Below are 16,903 nucleotides of genomic sequence, written 5' to 3'. Positions count from 1 at the left end.
AGCAACCAATACACAGGCATTGCATATTAGGTTTTTGTTCATACCTCATTGCAGGAATTGGTAGCTGTGCGCATGCCATATTTAGAAGATGACCGTGTATATGGTATAAAGATAGGAGAAATATATAGTTGAATGTTAAACAGTTCAGAAGCATGAGTCTCACGTAGCGATAAGAGCCACCAATGTAGAATTAAGAAATTTCGTGTAAACTGATGTAGTATCATATCATGTGGAGGTCGAGTTCAATCACAATTTAAATATTTTTTCTTTTTTTCAGTTTGTTAGAAGTGGATTTTAAACATTATTACAAATTCTCATATTACATGGAAATTTTCTTGCAAATTTATTAAAAATTTTCGCAAGAAAAGGCTTTTTACTGCTATTTTTTCTTAGAATTTTAATTGACAGATAATTTTTTTGTGGATAATTATTTCCTACAAAATTATAAAATTTGCAAATATTTCTTACAAAATTTGTTGCAAAAAGTGTTTTATACAAAATATTTTACAAAAAATTTGGCAGCAATTTCCTGCAAATTTTTTTTTTCATAATAAAATTTATAAGTATTTCTTACAAAAAAAATTTCAAAACAAATTTGCAGGAAATATGAGTGTTTTTGTAGTAAAGCCTAATTCAATCTCATAAAACTGATTTGTAAATTAGGTTTGCATCCCCACTTATATACTATAAGTTTAAAATTATATAAGTTTAAAAGTTAGAAGTTCTGACTTCAACTTTTTCTGTCAACAAATTACTAAATACTAATATTTGTATACAAAATATATAAAAGTATATTTTGATAAAAAAAAGTTGTAACTAACCCGAGGACAATTTCTTGTGATCTTTCTCACCCTACTTCATTCTTTCCTCCTTTCACTGTTTTTTCAATTTCTGCATCGTCTTTGTAAAGGCTTGCACTACTCAGATCAAACCAGTTTTCCTTTGTTTTTTTTTTTTTCTTGCTTCTGTGCCCAGACCCCTTATTTAAGAGATTTCATCTCTAATTTGTTCTCACTTGAACTCAATTATTTTCCCTTCTCAGGATTAAGTGACATGATCAAGACCTGAAAATAACTATATATGCTAGTTCTTTTGCCTGGTATGGTATAAAAAATAACATTATTTCTATATGCTCAGATTGACCAAATAATAGAAAAACAAACCATAGGGTATCACAATGTTGCAAAAATTGCATTTTAATTCTATAGCTTCTTGAATATTCAATCAAAAGTAGCATGTTAACACGTGATAAAACTCATAAGAATACATGATATATATGATCAACATTCTCATTCACATAAAGAACATCTTGACTCTGCAGGATCTAGTGTCGTGTTTCTTTTCTTCATATATTATCTTTAGTTGAAAACATGTTATGAATCAACTTCAAAGCAAAAAACAATATATTCATAGATCTTGATACTAAAGAAAATGTTGAAAAACGTTTTCTCTGTACTCTGTTGAAATTGATGAAGCGTTGAGTACGCAAATTTGACTGAGTAAACATATTTGTCTCCTTTTATGTTCATGTGTTTGTAGCTCCTTCGTTTAATATTTTTTCCATGAAAATTAGTTGTTTCTTCCACTCAAACCTTTCTTTTCTCAATTGGAAACCCCATTCACACTCTCCAAGCCAATCTCTCGTGTCTCTCATTGAACATAATTGTTGTAGAGAGTTATTATTCAACAATTTTTATAGCTTGAAGTGAATTTTTCAACTCATTGTTTCTATCACAAACCATTATTTCTTCTCTTGGAAACTAAATTCACATTTCCCTAGCCAATTCATTGTATTTCTAGTTGAGAATTACAATACAATAATATTTGACTTTTTAAGTGTTTATTCTCCTATATCTGCTGGAGAAAGGCAATTATCAATGTTATCAACCCAAATTTAAACACTAAAACTTACTTTTTAGAAATATAAAATTTAAGCTTAGTTTACTTAATTCATTTATGATTGATAAATTTTTCTCGATCAACTTTTGAGTTGAAAAAAAACTAATTTATGCTGACAAAAATAAGAGGGATATAGAAAAGGACACAAGTTATGCAGAGCGATTATCCATTTTCGCGATTATCCATTTTCTGAATGTCTTTTTTATAGAAAATTAATTCGCTAATAAATTATTTTACCTAAAATTCTTCTAAAATGAATTGTTTTATAATTTTAAGCAAGAAAATAAAATTAACAAAATTTATTATTTTTAATGAGACTTTTTATTATTTTATTTTCATGTTTTTACCATGTTTAAAGTTCCTGTAGCAAAGGAGATGAAAACAAAAGAGTGAAAAATGAGATGGTTGGGATTAAAGGAAATGTGTAAAAAGTGAGAAAAAAAGTTTGTAACAGATTTTATTTTTAATATATATTTTAAAAAATTATAGAATTAGTTTTAAAAATATTTTAATATATGTTTAAAAATATATTTTTTAAATATATTTTAATTTTAATTAATTAATTATTTTAATATAAAATATACATTAACAAAATATTATGATTATATTGTTAATTATTTTAATTATTCATTATACTATAACAATAAAATATATTTATAAATGTTTAATTATTATATGTTACATATTAATTTTAAAATATATAATAATATTAATTGATTAAATATAACGAAATATTATTATGTTTATTTTTACTATACTTTTTAAATATGAATAATAGTATCTTAGTAGATGATAATAGTGTAATGTTATTAAGTTAATATATAAAACAAATTTATATTTATTAAAAATGAAGTGAAATGTTAAAAATAAAGTGAAATGAATAGAAAAGTTAATTGTTGATGAATAAAAAAAATAAGATAAACAATTTTATAGAAAATAAGTAAAAATAACCAATAATTTTAAAAAATAATAAATAATTATATTATAAAGGGAATAATTGGGATTATGAAATGTGGACACAAAAGAGAGAATCCTCTTTGTTATTAAGTTAATATATAAAATAAATTTATATTTATTAAAAATAAAGTGAAATGTTAAAAATAAAGTGAAATGAATAGAAAAGTTAATTGTTGACGAATAAAAAAAATAAGATAAACAATTTTATAGAAAATAGGTAAAAATAACCATTAATTTTAAAAAATAATAAATAATTATATTATAAAGGGTATAATTGGTATTATGAAATGTGGATACAAAAGAGGGAATCCTCTTTGTTATTAAGTTAATATATAAAACAAATTTATGTTTATTAAAAATGAAGTGAAATGTTAAAAATAAAGTGAAATGAATAGAAAAGTTAATTGTTGATGAATAAACAAAATAAGATAGACAATTTTATAGAAAATAGGTAAAAATAACCATTAATTTTAAAAAATAATAAATAATTATATTATAAAGGGTATAATTGGTATTATGAAATGTGGATACAAAAGAGGGAATCCTCTTTGTTATTAAGTTAATATATAAAATAAATTTATATTTATTAAAAATGAAGTGAAATGTTAAAAATAAAGTGAAATGAATAGAAAAGTTAATTGTTGATGAATAAAAAAAATAAGATAAACAATTTTATAGAAAATAGGTAAAAATAACCATTAATTTTAAAAAATAATAAATAATTATATTATAAAGGGTATAATTGGTATTATGAAATATGGATACAAAAGAGGGAATCCTCTTTGTTATTAAGTTAATATATAAAATAAATTTATATTTATTAAAAATGAAGTGAAATGTTAAAAATAAAGTGAAATGAATAGAAAAGTTAATTGTTGATGAATAAAAAAAATAAGATAAACAATTTTATAGAAAATAGGTAAAAATAACAATTAATTTGAAAAAATAATAAATAATTATATTATAAAGGGTATAATTGGTATTATGAAATGTAGATACAAAAGAGGGAATCCTCTCTGTTATTAAGTTAATATATAAAATAAATTTATATTTATTAAAAATGAAGTGAAATGTTAAAAATAAAGTGAAATGAATAGAAAAGTTAATTGTTGACGAATAAAAAAAATAAGATAAACAATTTTATAGAAAATAGGTAAAAATAACCATTAATTTTAAAAAATAATAAATAATTATATTCTAAAGGGTATAATCGATATTATGAAATGTGGACACAAAAGAGGGAATCCTCTTTGTTATTAAGTTAATATATAAAATAAATTTATATTTATTAAAAATGAAGTGAAATGTTAAAAATAAAGTGAAATGAATAGAAAAGTTAATTGTTGATGAATAACAAAATAAGATAAACAATTTTATAGAAAATAGGTAAAAATAACCATTAATTTTAAAAAATAATAAATAATTATATTATAAAGGGTATAATTGGTATTATAAAATGTGGATACAAAAGAGGGAATCCTCTTTGTTATTAAGTTAATATATAAAATAAATTTATATTTATTAAAAATGAAGTGAAATGTTAAAAATAAAGTGAAATGAATAGAAAAGTTAATTGTTGATGAATAAAAAAAATAAGATAAACAATTTTATAGAAAATAGGTAAAAATAACAATTAATTTTAAAAAATAATAAATAATTATATTATAAAGGGTATAATTAGTATTATGAAATGTGGATACAAAAGAGGGAATCCTCTCTGTTTTTAAGTTAATATATAAAATAAATTTATATTTTTTAAAAATGAAGTGAAATGTTAAAAATAAAGTGAAATGAATAGAAAAGTTAATTGTTGACGAATAAAAAAAATAAGATAAACAATTTTATAGAAAATATGTAAAAATAACCTTTAATTTTAAAAAATAATAAATAATTATATTATAAAGGGTATAGTTGGTATTATGAAATGTGGACACAAAAGAGGGAATCCTCTTTGTTATTAAGTTAATATATAAAATAAATTTATATTTATTAAAAATGAAGTGAAATGTTAAAAATAAAGTGAAATGAATAGAAAAGTTAATTGTTGATGAATAAAAAAAATAAGATAAACAATTTTATAGAAAATAGGTAAAAATAACCATTAATTTTAAAAAATAATAAATAATTATATTATAAAGGGTATAATTGGTATTATGAAATTTGGATACAAAAGAGGGAATCCTCTTTGTTATTAAGTTAATATATAAAATAAATTTATATTTATTAAAAATATAGTGAAATGTTAAAAATAAAGTGAAATGAATAGAAAAGTTAATTGTTGATGAATAAAAAAATAAGATAAACAATTTTATAAAAAATAGGTAAAAATAACCATTAATTTTAAAAAATAATAAATAATTATATTATAAAGGGTATAATTGGTATTATGAAATGTGGATACAAAAGAGGGAATCCTCTTCGTTATTAAGTTAATATATAAAATAAATTTATATTTATTAAAAATGAAGTGAAATGTTAAAAATAAAGTGAAATGAATAGAAAAGTTAATTGTTGATGAATAAAAAAAATAAGATAAACAATTTTATAGAAAATAGGTAAAAATAACCATTAATTTTAAAAAATAATAAATAATTATATTATAAAGGGTATAATTGGTATTATGAAATGTGGATACAAAAGAGGGAATCCTCTTTGTTATTAAGTTAATATATAAAATAAATTTATATTTATTAAAAATGAAGTGAAATGTTAAAAATAAAGTGAAATGAATAGAAAAGTTAATTGTTGATGAATAAAAAAAATAAGATAAACAATTTTATAGAAAATAGGTAAAAATAACCATTAATTTTAAAAAATAATAAATAATTATATTATAAAGGGTATAATCGATATTATGAAATGTGGATACAAAAGAGGGAATCCTCTTTGTTATTAAGTTAATATATAAAATAAATTTATATTTATTAAAAATGAAGTGAAATGTTAAAAATAAAGTGAAATGAATAGAAAAGTTAATTGTTGATGAATAAAAAAAATAAGATAAACAATTTTATAGAAAATAGGTAAAAATAACCATTAATTTTAAAAAATAATAAATAATTATATTATAAAGGCTATAATTGGTATTATGAAATTTGGATACAAAAGAGGGAATCCTCTCTGTTTTTAAGTTAATATATAAAATAAATTTATATTTTTTAAAAATGAAGTGAAATGTTAAAAATAAAGTGAAATGAATAGAAAAGTTAATTGTTGATGAATAAACAAAATAAGATAGACAATTTTATAGAAAATAGGTAAAAATAACCATTAATTTTAAAAAATAATAAATAATTATATTATAAAGAATATAATCGGTATTATGAAATGTGGACACAAAAGAGGAATCCTCTTTACTATTATTCCTCCGTTTTTTTTCTACTCATAAGGTAAAAAATTTTAAAAAGAATTATCTCAATTTTCGTACCTTTTCTTTATCTCGTCTTTTGTTTTCTTGCGAATCAGTCCCCTTTGTTTATATGAAAGGAAACACACAGTACGTTAGGGTTCTATTTTTTACCCTACTTTCCAAGACGATTGAAAGCTTAATATCAGCACTTTCTGTCATCTTCTACTTGTTTTCTGTAATCATTGATGAAATAATTTAACTTTACAGAAGAGTAAAAGAATATATATATATATATATATATATATATATATATATATATATATATATATATATATTTGTTCTGAATATTGTAAAACGATTTTTTTTTTTAAATATCTACCTTACATAGTCATTGTCATGGTTTTGCAACAAACCATTACCATTCATTTTTTTATATCTCTTGGCCTCCTTATCTTCACTCTTTCCTTCTTTCACTATTCAATTTCCTCCTCATATATAAAAAATAATATTATTTCTATATGTTCAGATTGATCAATAGAAAAACGAACAAACTACCGTACCTTCCTACCCTTTTAACAATAGGGACATGACAATGTTGCCAAAAGTGCATTTTATTCGGATGGTTTATTAAATATTCAATAAAAAGTAGCATGTTAACATGTGAAAACTCATAAGAATACAACATATGGTTAACACTCTAATTCCATTTACATAATGATCCAGAAAAAAGTAAAAAGTTAATAGTGCTCAAATCGAAAATAAAAGAGGTAGAGAATTCTCTTAATTAAAAGTAAATAATACTAAGGTCAAAATAATTTTATTCCTTGATTGATTGTGGGAGTTAACATTTTAATTCATTGGTGTATAGATTTTTTAGCACAAAATATATGACAGATTAGATTATCATCTCAGGGAGGTGTATTTATTTGGGTCCTTACATTGAAGGGTTAGTCTTATTTACTGAGTTTTTCTTTTTAAGTTATGGTAATTATTGAACTAACAATTGTTCCTTCATTGTAGGTCTTATTGAAAATTAATAATTATGATTACTCATTATTACCTAATTGTTTGGTTTTGTTTCATTCATAAGAAACCCAACTCCACACGAAGGACTTTCTACAAAGGTAATGTTACATAACATCCAATTAGTATATAACAATTATGACTAACATCTTTTCAATTTAACTAGAGTTGTGGCACCATCAAACCAATTACTACATAGGAGATAAAAAAAATGTTCAATTTATAACTTTGAAAGGTTAGGAATCACTCCTATAATTTAATTATTTTGTATAGAAGTTATATGTGAACTTAAATTTTCCCTTTATTTTAGTGTAATAGGTTGAATAGTTCTTTTGGATGTAGATATTATGAGATGCATTGGATTAAAACTATAATTAAGACATGAATCGTTGGTGATTGGACAAAAGTATGTAAAAACTTATAACTTGTTCATGAATTGTATATTTTTGTGAAACTTTACACATGCTAACATTGTATTACTATTTTAGGACTACAATATGCGTCCTCATTGTCAAAAGATGACATGTCAAAAATAAGAAGAGAGTGATCAACTTATCTCTTCAAACATTTACTTGAAGATTAGATTTTGTGTAGTTTTTTCTTTTCATTTTGTTATCCTTTGTATTATGCACTTTTGACTGTGTTATATTTTGTATGAACTACGTAAATGAACTATATGTTAGAAAATGATTACTCAAATAATACTAATAATAATAATAATTATTAAGGCAATAAAAACACTAAGACATATATATATATATATATATATATATATATATATATAAATCAATAAATATTAATAAGAGATCAACAATTATAATCGATCGAGTGCAGTAAAGGATCTCCAAACCTTATGAACACCACTGTCTTAAAGATTATATAGAAATGAAGAACACTTTTTAGAGAACTCTAGTGTCTATTGTTTCTGTTATTGTCTCTTTCCCCATGCACCTAGGTGGTATTTATAGGTAGTAAAGGGAGACAAAGAAGTAAATAGTAATAAAAATATAGCCGTTAGCCATAAATACCATTAATCCATAAATTAAAGGTCTATAAAAACATGAGCAACAGTAGAATTTTTATTTTAATTATTTATTTTTTAAATTATATTAAAATATTTCTAACACTATGGTGTTCTTGATTTGTTTTTTGGTTTTCAAGTGTTGGTGTTACGTTAAAACCAACAAAGAACAAGATATAAAAAAAACTGTTAAATTTATATTTGACTATGAATGATTAACTGACGTAAATTCGTCTGGCTATACATTAACTGACGTAAATTTTGGTGCTAAAATATGGAAAATACAAACCAAAATTTACATTTGACTCCTTGATACCACATGTACTTTTACGTTAATCAACTTTGCATCAGACGTAACTTTACATTTGGTATTTTACAATACGTAAATTTATGTCTTTTGAATCTACGTTTGACCAAAAGCTTTTTGTGCTAGTGGTGACATAGAATCAGCAATTACATGTTCAATTGCAAGTCAAACTTGTCTAGAACATCCAAGAAATTTATGAGAAATATTCAGTTACTCAGCAATTTTTTTTAGTGACAAATGTTTGTTGTTAGTTTTTTTTAGTGAGAGAGTTGAACCATAGCATCTCACACCTTTCTTTCTAAATTTATCAAATCAATTTTATTTTGTCAAAATTGTTAGCAGGAAGAGAGATCGAATCTATGTATCGGGAATAATTCAAGTCTAAGTCAAAGTTCTACATTGAATAAAATAGAAAAAGTCGAACACTATATAAGAATAAAGGTCAATAATATTATTGTCTTAAGATTTTCGGTTAAAATTGGTGTCAAATGTCTTATATGTATAAACCAATGTCATATTTTTTTTTATCAACAAAGAATAAAATTAAATCAACAGAGCACTTGAGGGGTGCTCTAACCTTTATACAAAAAAAAAAACCTTGTATGATTTGATGCATTAGCTTAGAATCATAACATCACCGGCCACAACCCAACTAAAACACTTGGTCACAGTCTATAGAAGCATTATGATTCACAAAAAGGATCATAAGTGAGCATTTGTATCAGGTAACCTAACATAATATATACTAGACACTAACAGAAACCAATGTCATATATACATAACCATAATCTCTCAATAACCATAACTCATATCATTAAATATAAACTCAATACCACGACTTAACCCTTCATGTTGAACTATAATGTTATTTAATGAGTGATGTTTACTTTTGAAACTATGTTCTTATAGACAAACTAAATCCCTTTGTAATGTTTAAATACATATATATGTCAATCTCCTGAATTAAACCAGGACACAGGACCTATGCTGCTAGCTTTTACAAGAAACAACTTACTCTGAATCATTTGATAGCAACCTATAAAAAGCCTATGGTGAGTTGGTTAAGTCTCAAACCATATATCCATTCTTCCACATCTCATAATATTTTAGTTACCATTTGAGTGGTTTTGTTTCAAAGTTGGTGGATTCAGGTCTCTCTGATCAATGGAGTAGATGGGAGGAGGGGCAGGAATATCCATGCACATGAGGTTCAGGGCTGTCACTGAAAAAACTGTATGCATATGCTGTTCTCCCCCAGAATTAGATTAGAACACCAAACCTAAATTTATTTCAATCATCCAAATAGTTTCTAACTAAACCAGAAGTTTTATCAGATAAATCTATTTGCCAGAGGCATCTATAAGATGTTAGGTTTACAAGGAGGGGTATCACTGGGGAGATACAAACACAAATGAGATCTGAGCCAAATCACATAAGACATTGACACCACTTTCAACCCAAAACCTTAAGGCAATAGGTTTATGAGTCTTTATTCTTATATAGTGTTCTACTTTCTCATTTCTGATCAATGTGAAACTTAGACTCACACTTGAATTCCTAACATAGGATATTTTCCAGATGTAGGAGCCGGTTATTTCCTTTCTAGACTTCTTGGCTAATTTGGTAAGCTCTTTGGATGTGTAACAATACTTGTGTTTTTTTTTTTCTTTATTGTTTTGATATTTATTTGTAATATATGCAGGGGAATATCTAGGGTTGAGTGGAGCACGTTTGGGTGGAGCAGAAATAGCAGCATGTGGTTTAGCCACACACTTTATGCCTTCAACAGTATAACTTATATTCATCTATCAAAATACTTCCATAAACAAAACATAATGTTACACTGTGATTTATGATGTAATTTTTAAGAAACATAATCCAAAATTCGTTGTTGTTTTTGTGTAATAGAAGCTAAAGTCATTGGAAAATGCTTTACAAGTTGTTAATTCTCCAAATGTTTCAACAATCACTGCATTGTTACAAAAGTTCACTGACAAACCAGATGTGAAAGAAGACAGTCCTTTTAGGAGGTGAATCAGGAAAAATTATACATAGTTTCTTTTACAACTAAATTTTGAAATATTGAAAATAAGAAAAAGAATAAATATAAAATTACTTAGAAGATGACAATTAAGGTTATAAGAGAAAATTGTCAAAATTTAGTAGTCAAAAAATCATTTTTCTGTAAGAGAAAGTTGTCAAAATTTAATAATCAACAAATATTATATATATATATATATATATACACTAATTTAAACAATGATTTGATGCATTTCAGATCAGGAAAGGAAGCGTAGAAAACATTGATCAATGCCTTTATAGAGATTATAGCATTGCCTGCCACTTGGCAAGAAGAAGTTTTGGCAATGATTTATATGAGGTAAATATTTTAGCAATAAAGTTCCTCCTCCTCCTAAAAAAAAGATATATATATATATATATATATATATATATATATATATATATATATATATATATATATATATATATATATATATATATATATATTAAAGCTTGTATGATTATTTGAATGCATTTTTTCATTTGGCTTTTCATTATTATTATTATTATTATTATTATTATTATTATTATTATTATTATTTATAAAAAAGAATTAATAATGCATTAGAATTAATAGATTAGTTTATATATGACTAACAATCCCTCCCTTGTTTACTAAAACCGTGAGCATAGGGTTCAAGAGTAGTAAAGATGTTCGATAAAGGTGATAAACCAAAGGTAAAAGATAGTATATATTATGTTCTATGGATATATTACCTTAAATATTTTTTTTCTTTTAAACTTTCTCATTTCATATGCAAGTAAAAACAAAGAAGGTTGAAAATAACGCAAGCTAATCGATTCCGACGACATCAATTATATATTAATATTTTTATTAGATTTAATTAATTAATTTTATTATATACTTTAAAATTAATATGTAACTTATAACAATTAAATACCTATAAATATATTTTTATCATTATATTAAATTAAATAAATAAAATAATTAATAAAATAGATACAATGTTTTATTAATATACAATGTTTTATAATGATGGATCTATGTTTTTTTTATATGTGATATTTGGTTGTGTTTTTTTTCATTGATAATTTATTTTGTGTAAATTTAAAAAGGTTGTGTAATCGATGCAATTTAGAAGGATTAAAAAAATCATGTTTTTATTGGAATACATATATGTCTAGGGGTGGCAATTAGGACTTGGTCCACAAACTTGCGAAAAAAAAAATGCGGGGCCTACAGGTCTGCAGTGGTCCGGTCCGCATAAGTCTACAGTCCATGCGGGCTGGCCTGCAAGTCTGCATAAAAAAAAACTTGCATTTGTGTATATTAATTACTTTTTTTATGGACTTTTGCATTAACGTTTCAAATCCTTGTATAATTGAAAAAGACAAGTATTATGTATTTTTTTATAATCCTTCAAATAGGTAGGTGTTTTCCTCTGCCTTTCTGACCTTCTCAGAATCACATTCTCATATCCTTGATCATTGTTGTGTGGGAGGTCAATGTCAGAGTGGCTAGTGGAATCGTCACTAGTTGTGTCTGGAATGGATTCTGATTCTGTTTCTGAATCACCAGTGTCAGTTCTGGGAGAAATCTGATTATCAATTCTGACATCTTTGGGACAGTTGTCAATGTCATCAAATAGGAAACTCAGGTCATGTTCTTCACTCTCAGTGGACTGGATGCGCTGATTAACAATTTTGTAAGGAAAAACATTCTCATAGAATATCACATTTCTGGATATAAAAACTTCTCTGCTGGAGGTGTCAAGAAGAACATAGCCTTACCATTTTTAAAACCTAAAAACATGCATTTTCTAGCTCTAGGGTCAAGCTTGGTTCTATTACATTCAAGAGTACTAGCAAAACATAGAGTTCCAAAAACTTTAAGATCCAGGTAAGTGGGAGGCTTTTCATACAAAATCTGATATGTACAAGCATTATTTAGAACAGTAGTGGGCAATCTATTTATGATATGAACCGCATGATTTACAGCATAGCACCAATAGGCTTTAGGCAAATTAGATTGAAACAAAAGACAATGAGTAATATTGAGGATGCGCTGGTGTTTTCGCTCCACAACAGAATTTTGTTGGGGAGTTTCAACACAACTCCTCTGATAATTTATCCCATAGGCATTGTATATATCAACACAATTAAATTCTGGACCATTATCAGTTCTAAAAGATTTAATAGTCTTATCAAACTGATTCTTACATGGATTATAAAATTCTGGATAAGTTTTTTAGTTTTAGATTTAGAGTTCATAAGAAATATCCATGTGTGCCTAGAGTGATCATCAACCACGGTTAAGAAATATCTATGACCATGAACAGAAGGAATGGAAATAGGACCCCATATATCAAGATGAATAAGATCAAAACAAGCATCAGAAACAATATCACTTTTATGGAAGGGCAATTTATGTTGTTTTGAAAGATGGAAGGTATCACAAGCATCAGAACCTTTAGATTGAATGTAAGGAAAAGTTTTACAGATTTGCTCAGTAATCCTACGGGCAGGATGTCCAAGTCTATAGTGTCAAGTATCTATATCAATTTTAGAGCAGTTTAGGACAATATTAGGAAAGAAATTAGTAAACTTGGTGACAGGAACAATGTCAAGATAGTAGAGGCCCTGACTGAGATTAGCTTGCCCAATCATCTGTGATGTAATAGTGTCCTGTATCTGGCAGCACTTAGAAGAAAAAATTAGTTTACAGTTCAAATCCTTGATTAAGGTTTGAACTGAAATTAAATTGAAATGAAATTCTGGAACATACAGAACATTAAAAAGAATCAGATTATCACAGAATTGGACTGTTCCAGCATAATAAGCAATGACATCATTATTATTGGGCAATTTTATTTTCACAGGTTTTATTCTGAAAAAGGTAGTGAAGCAATTTTTATTGTGTGTGACATGATCCGTTGCACCAGTATCAAGAATCCAAAGATTGTTACCTTGTGAATTCCTGTTTGAGTCATTATCACGTCTCTGTATTTGGTTGATGTTGTGTCCAGCCCCTTCAGTGTCATCAAGGAGTCTTAGAAGTTTCTGCATTTGTTCTGCTGTGAATCCTTTGGTAGATTCATCTTTCACTGGTTGTTTGTCAACAGAGTCTTCCTTCATATTGAGATTACAAACTTGTTGTTCCCTCTTTTCCTGACTGCCCTTTTCTTGAGTGTTATTGCTGCCATCATTTCTTTGTTTGTACCAAGTGGGTACCCATGCTTAGAATAACATTCTTCAACAATATGGTTCATCTTATGGAAATAAGAGCATTGTTTGCCATAGTTAGGATTTCTTCCTCTTCCCGTTCCTTGAGACCGGGGCATGATGCCTCTTCCTTGACCTCTCCAATTGCCTTGATCTTGAGACTTTCCATGTCTTTCAGAGGCGTTAAAGAGAACTTTTCCCTCAGTTCCTAGGCTGGCAGCACCATTATTCTGTCTTTCTTGCTGCATAATAAGAGAGTAGACTCTGTTTATATTGGGAAGAGGATCTAAGAGCAGGATTTGAGTCTTCACTGTGTTATAGCTGTCATTCAGACCCTTCAGAAAGCAGATCACATACTCAACTTCTCTCTGCTTTATGAAAATCTTGGAAAGGTTGCAATCACACGATTTACCGCAAACGCAATTAGGGACATGGCGTAGGAATTCCAATTCCTCCCAGACGGTTTTTATATCTGTAAAGAATTAGGTGATGTTTCTTTCCCCCTGCTTGGCAGAATGTATTTCCTGTAGAAGGTCAGAAATTCTGAAGTAGTCACCCTTAGTGAACCTTTCTTTCAGGTCCTTCCACAAATCCCTTGCAGATTCTATGTAAATGACACTCTCAGCAATCTGAGGTGAGAGTGTTCTAATAATCCAGGAGAGAACCATAACATTGGCTCTCTCCCAAGTTTCATATAGAGGATCATCTCTTGCTGGAGTCTTGATGCTGCCATCCACGAACTTCAATTTATTTTTGGACAATAGGGCTCTTCTCATATTCTTGCTCCAGGAATTATAATTGGTTTCATTTAGAGAAGGTGTAGTGAGGACCTGTCCTGGATTTTCCCCAGGATGAATATAGTATGGACTTGTGGGAATCAAAGATTGGTTAAGATCCAATCTTTCCATCTGCTGCATTGGTTTTTCTTCCTTGAATTCTTGATTGTTGATTTTGTCTTCCATGTTGCAAGATTTGGTCTTGTGTCTTGCAGATTGACTGAATTAGGATGCAGAGTGAGCAAACGGAAACAGAGCAGGCTATGAACCTGCTCTGATACCATATTGCGGCCCAAACCTATCATTAAGGGTTTCAGACCCGCGAACCCTCGATGCAAAGAGAGTTGTCATGGCGACAAGGCTTCAGAGAACGAGCATGAGCGAAGAAAGGAAGCGCGAGAAGAAGAAGAAGGAGGAGAGATCAGGGAGAGAAGAGAGCTTCGAAGGTAAGCACAAAAGCTGTTTGTTTTATTATTCAGTATTCTTCTTCTTATCTTTGTACACAGAAGGAGATCTATTTATATAGTCTCCGTGAGAGTGAAAGAGGATAAACAAACCCTAACTAACAACTAACAGCCCTAACCAACGATTAACAGAAACCATAACAGAAAACAGAAAACTCTAGATCGAGGGTTTTCAATACTAAAACTTAAAGAATACATTCTGTATTTCATAGTATGAACATGACGAAGATGTTGAATTATCAATTTATCATCCAATTCTCTAAAGTCTTTACTTAATTTTGTGAACTTTTTAAAATTTCCCAATTTTTAAACATTGAAAGTTTTATCATAAAAATTAAAAAATAGTAAAAATAAATAAATAAATTAAATAAATAAATAAAATAAAAAGGCGGGCTACATACATACATACATACATACATACATACATACATACACTTTTCATTTTATCATACCCTTAATTATATATTTATTTTTCTTTGTGTGATATTTTTCATCTCAAGGTGTTTCTAAAACACACATTTGATCATTTTTTTTAATATTTTCTATTTTTATTTATTTTTATCATATAGAATAATTTTTTTGATATTTTTTATATAATTATTTTTATTTTCTAACTCATTATCATATATTTATCACTATAATTGTATAAATAAATTTTATTTACTGTAATCTAATAATTTAATGTAATTGCCATATTTTTTTTTATCACCATCCAACATATATTTAAGTTCAAAAAATGAAAGATCTATGTTAAAATTTTATTATTATTATTAGTTTAATCTTTGTTCTCTATGTGATTTTGATCAAGTGAGGTATTATAACTTTTATTAGTGTATAAAAATGAAATTTCATTAGAATTAAAAAATTTAAGTAAGGACACATTTAAAATATTTTTTAATTTGAATATTTGTTTTTCTTTTATATTTTTTAAATATTTTAAAATTTTATCAATTACGTTTTATTTCATTTTAAAAATTTAATGAATGTTTTAGTTCTCATAAAATTTTATTTGGTATTCTAATTTTAAATGTATACAATTATAATTTCTTTAATATTGAATATTTGATAATATTATATTTTTTTACCATAATTTTTTATTATTTTATAATTATTAATTAATTAACATTGAAACCGTAAGAAAGCGAGAAAATAGATATACATGTATGGGTACCAGTTTATACCTGCTACCCGGTGTAGAATGAGATGAGACACAAATTTGATATCTATTGGATTTAAGTAAGGGAATGTGAATGGATTTTTTCTCTAATATTGAATATGGGATAGCGAAACTCAGTCCCGCTTCGTCTCGTTCCGTTGTCATTTCTAGTCTTTGCGGATAAAAAAACAAAATGTATTGATGATGTATGATTAAAACAAGTTTTGGTATGCACTAAATTAGGAAATACTTCCTTAAGGAGGACACTTCATTTTCAACATTGCCTTGATATAGTATTTTGGTAAGGTAGTATGCAAGGAAAGGAAAAGAATTTAAATTATCATTAAATTTGATTACTAAGTGATATAGGATGATTGAATGTATCCAAATAAAAATCAATGCTCTAAATTAATTTAATTGTCTGCCTAACTTGTCTGCACAATGTTCTTAAGGTCTACGCAATCCATTATTTCCTTTGATAATAAATGAACATCACTAAATACACGTGAAGCGTATATATGACTAAACCAGATGTGAGGACCTGTGGAATTAGCAGAAAACATGTGACGTTGAATTTTCATTAAACTATTCAGAGTATGATTCACATGCATATATGTGATTAACGAGACCACGTTTTTTTTTCATTCTTCTTCATTATATTATATATATCTAGAGCAGTTTCTGTGTTAAGGCATGCATCTATTTCC

General features: G+C 26.5%; 1 pseudogene; it reads left to right on the top strand.

The window, feature by feature from the left end:
• Positions 1 to 72: 72 nt before the first annotated feature.
• On the top strand, positions 73 to 10,590 carry LOC114180904 (putative 3-hydroxyisobutyryl-CoA hydrolase 3; annotated as a pseudogene).
• The last annotated feature ends 6,313 nt before the right edge of the window (positions 10,591 to 16,903 follow it).

This window comes from Vigna unguiculata, chromosome 4 (genome assembly GCF_037176805.1).
Source record: "Vigna unguiculata cultivar grain cowpea cultivar isolate G323 ecotype 2 chromosome 4, ASM3717680v1, whole genome shotgun sequence".
Lineage (NCBI taxonomy): Eukaryota > Viridiplantae > Streptophyta > Magnoliopsida > Fabales > Fabaceae > Vigna > Vigna unguiculata.
The sequence above is the reverse complement of the archived record's forward strand: the minus strand, read 5'-3'. Positions and strand labels throughout refer to the sequence as shown.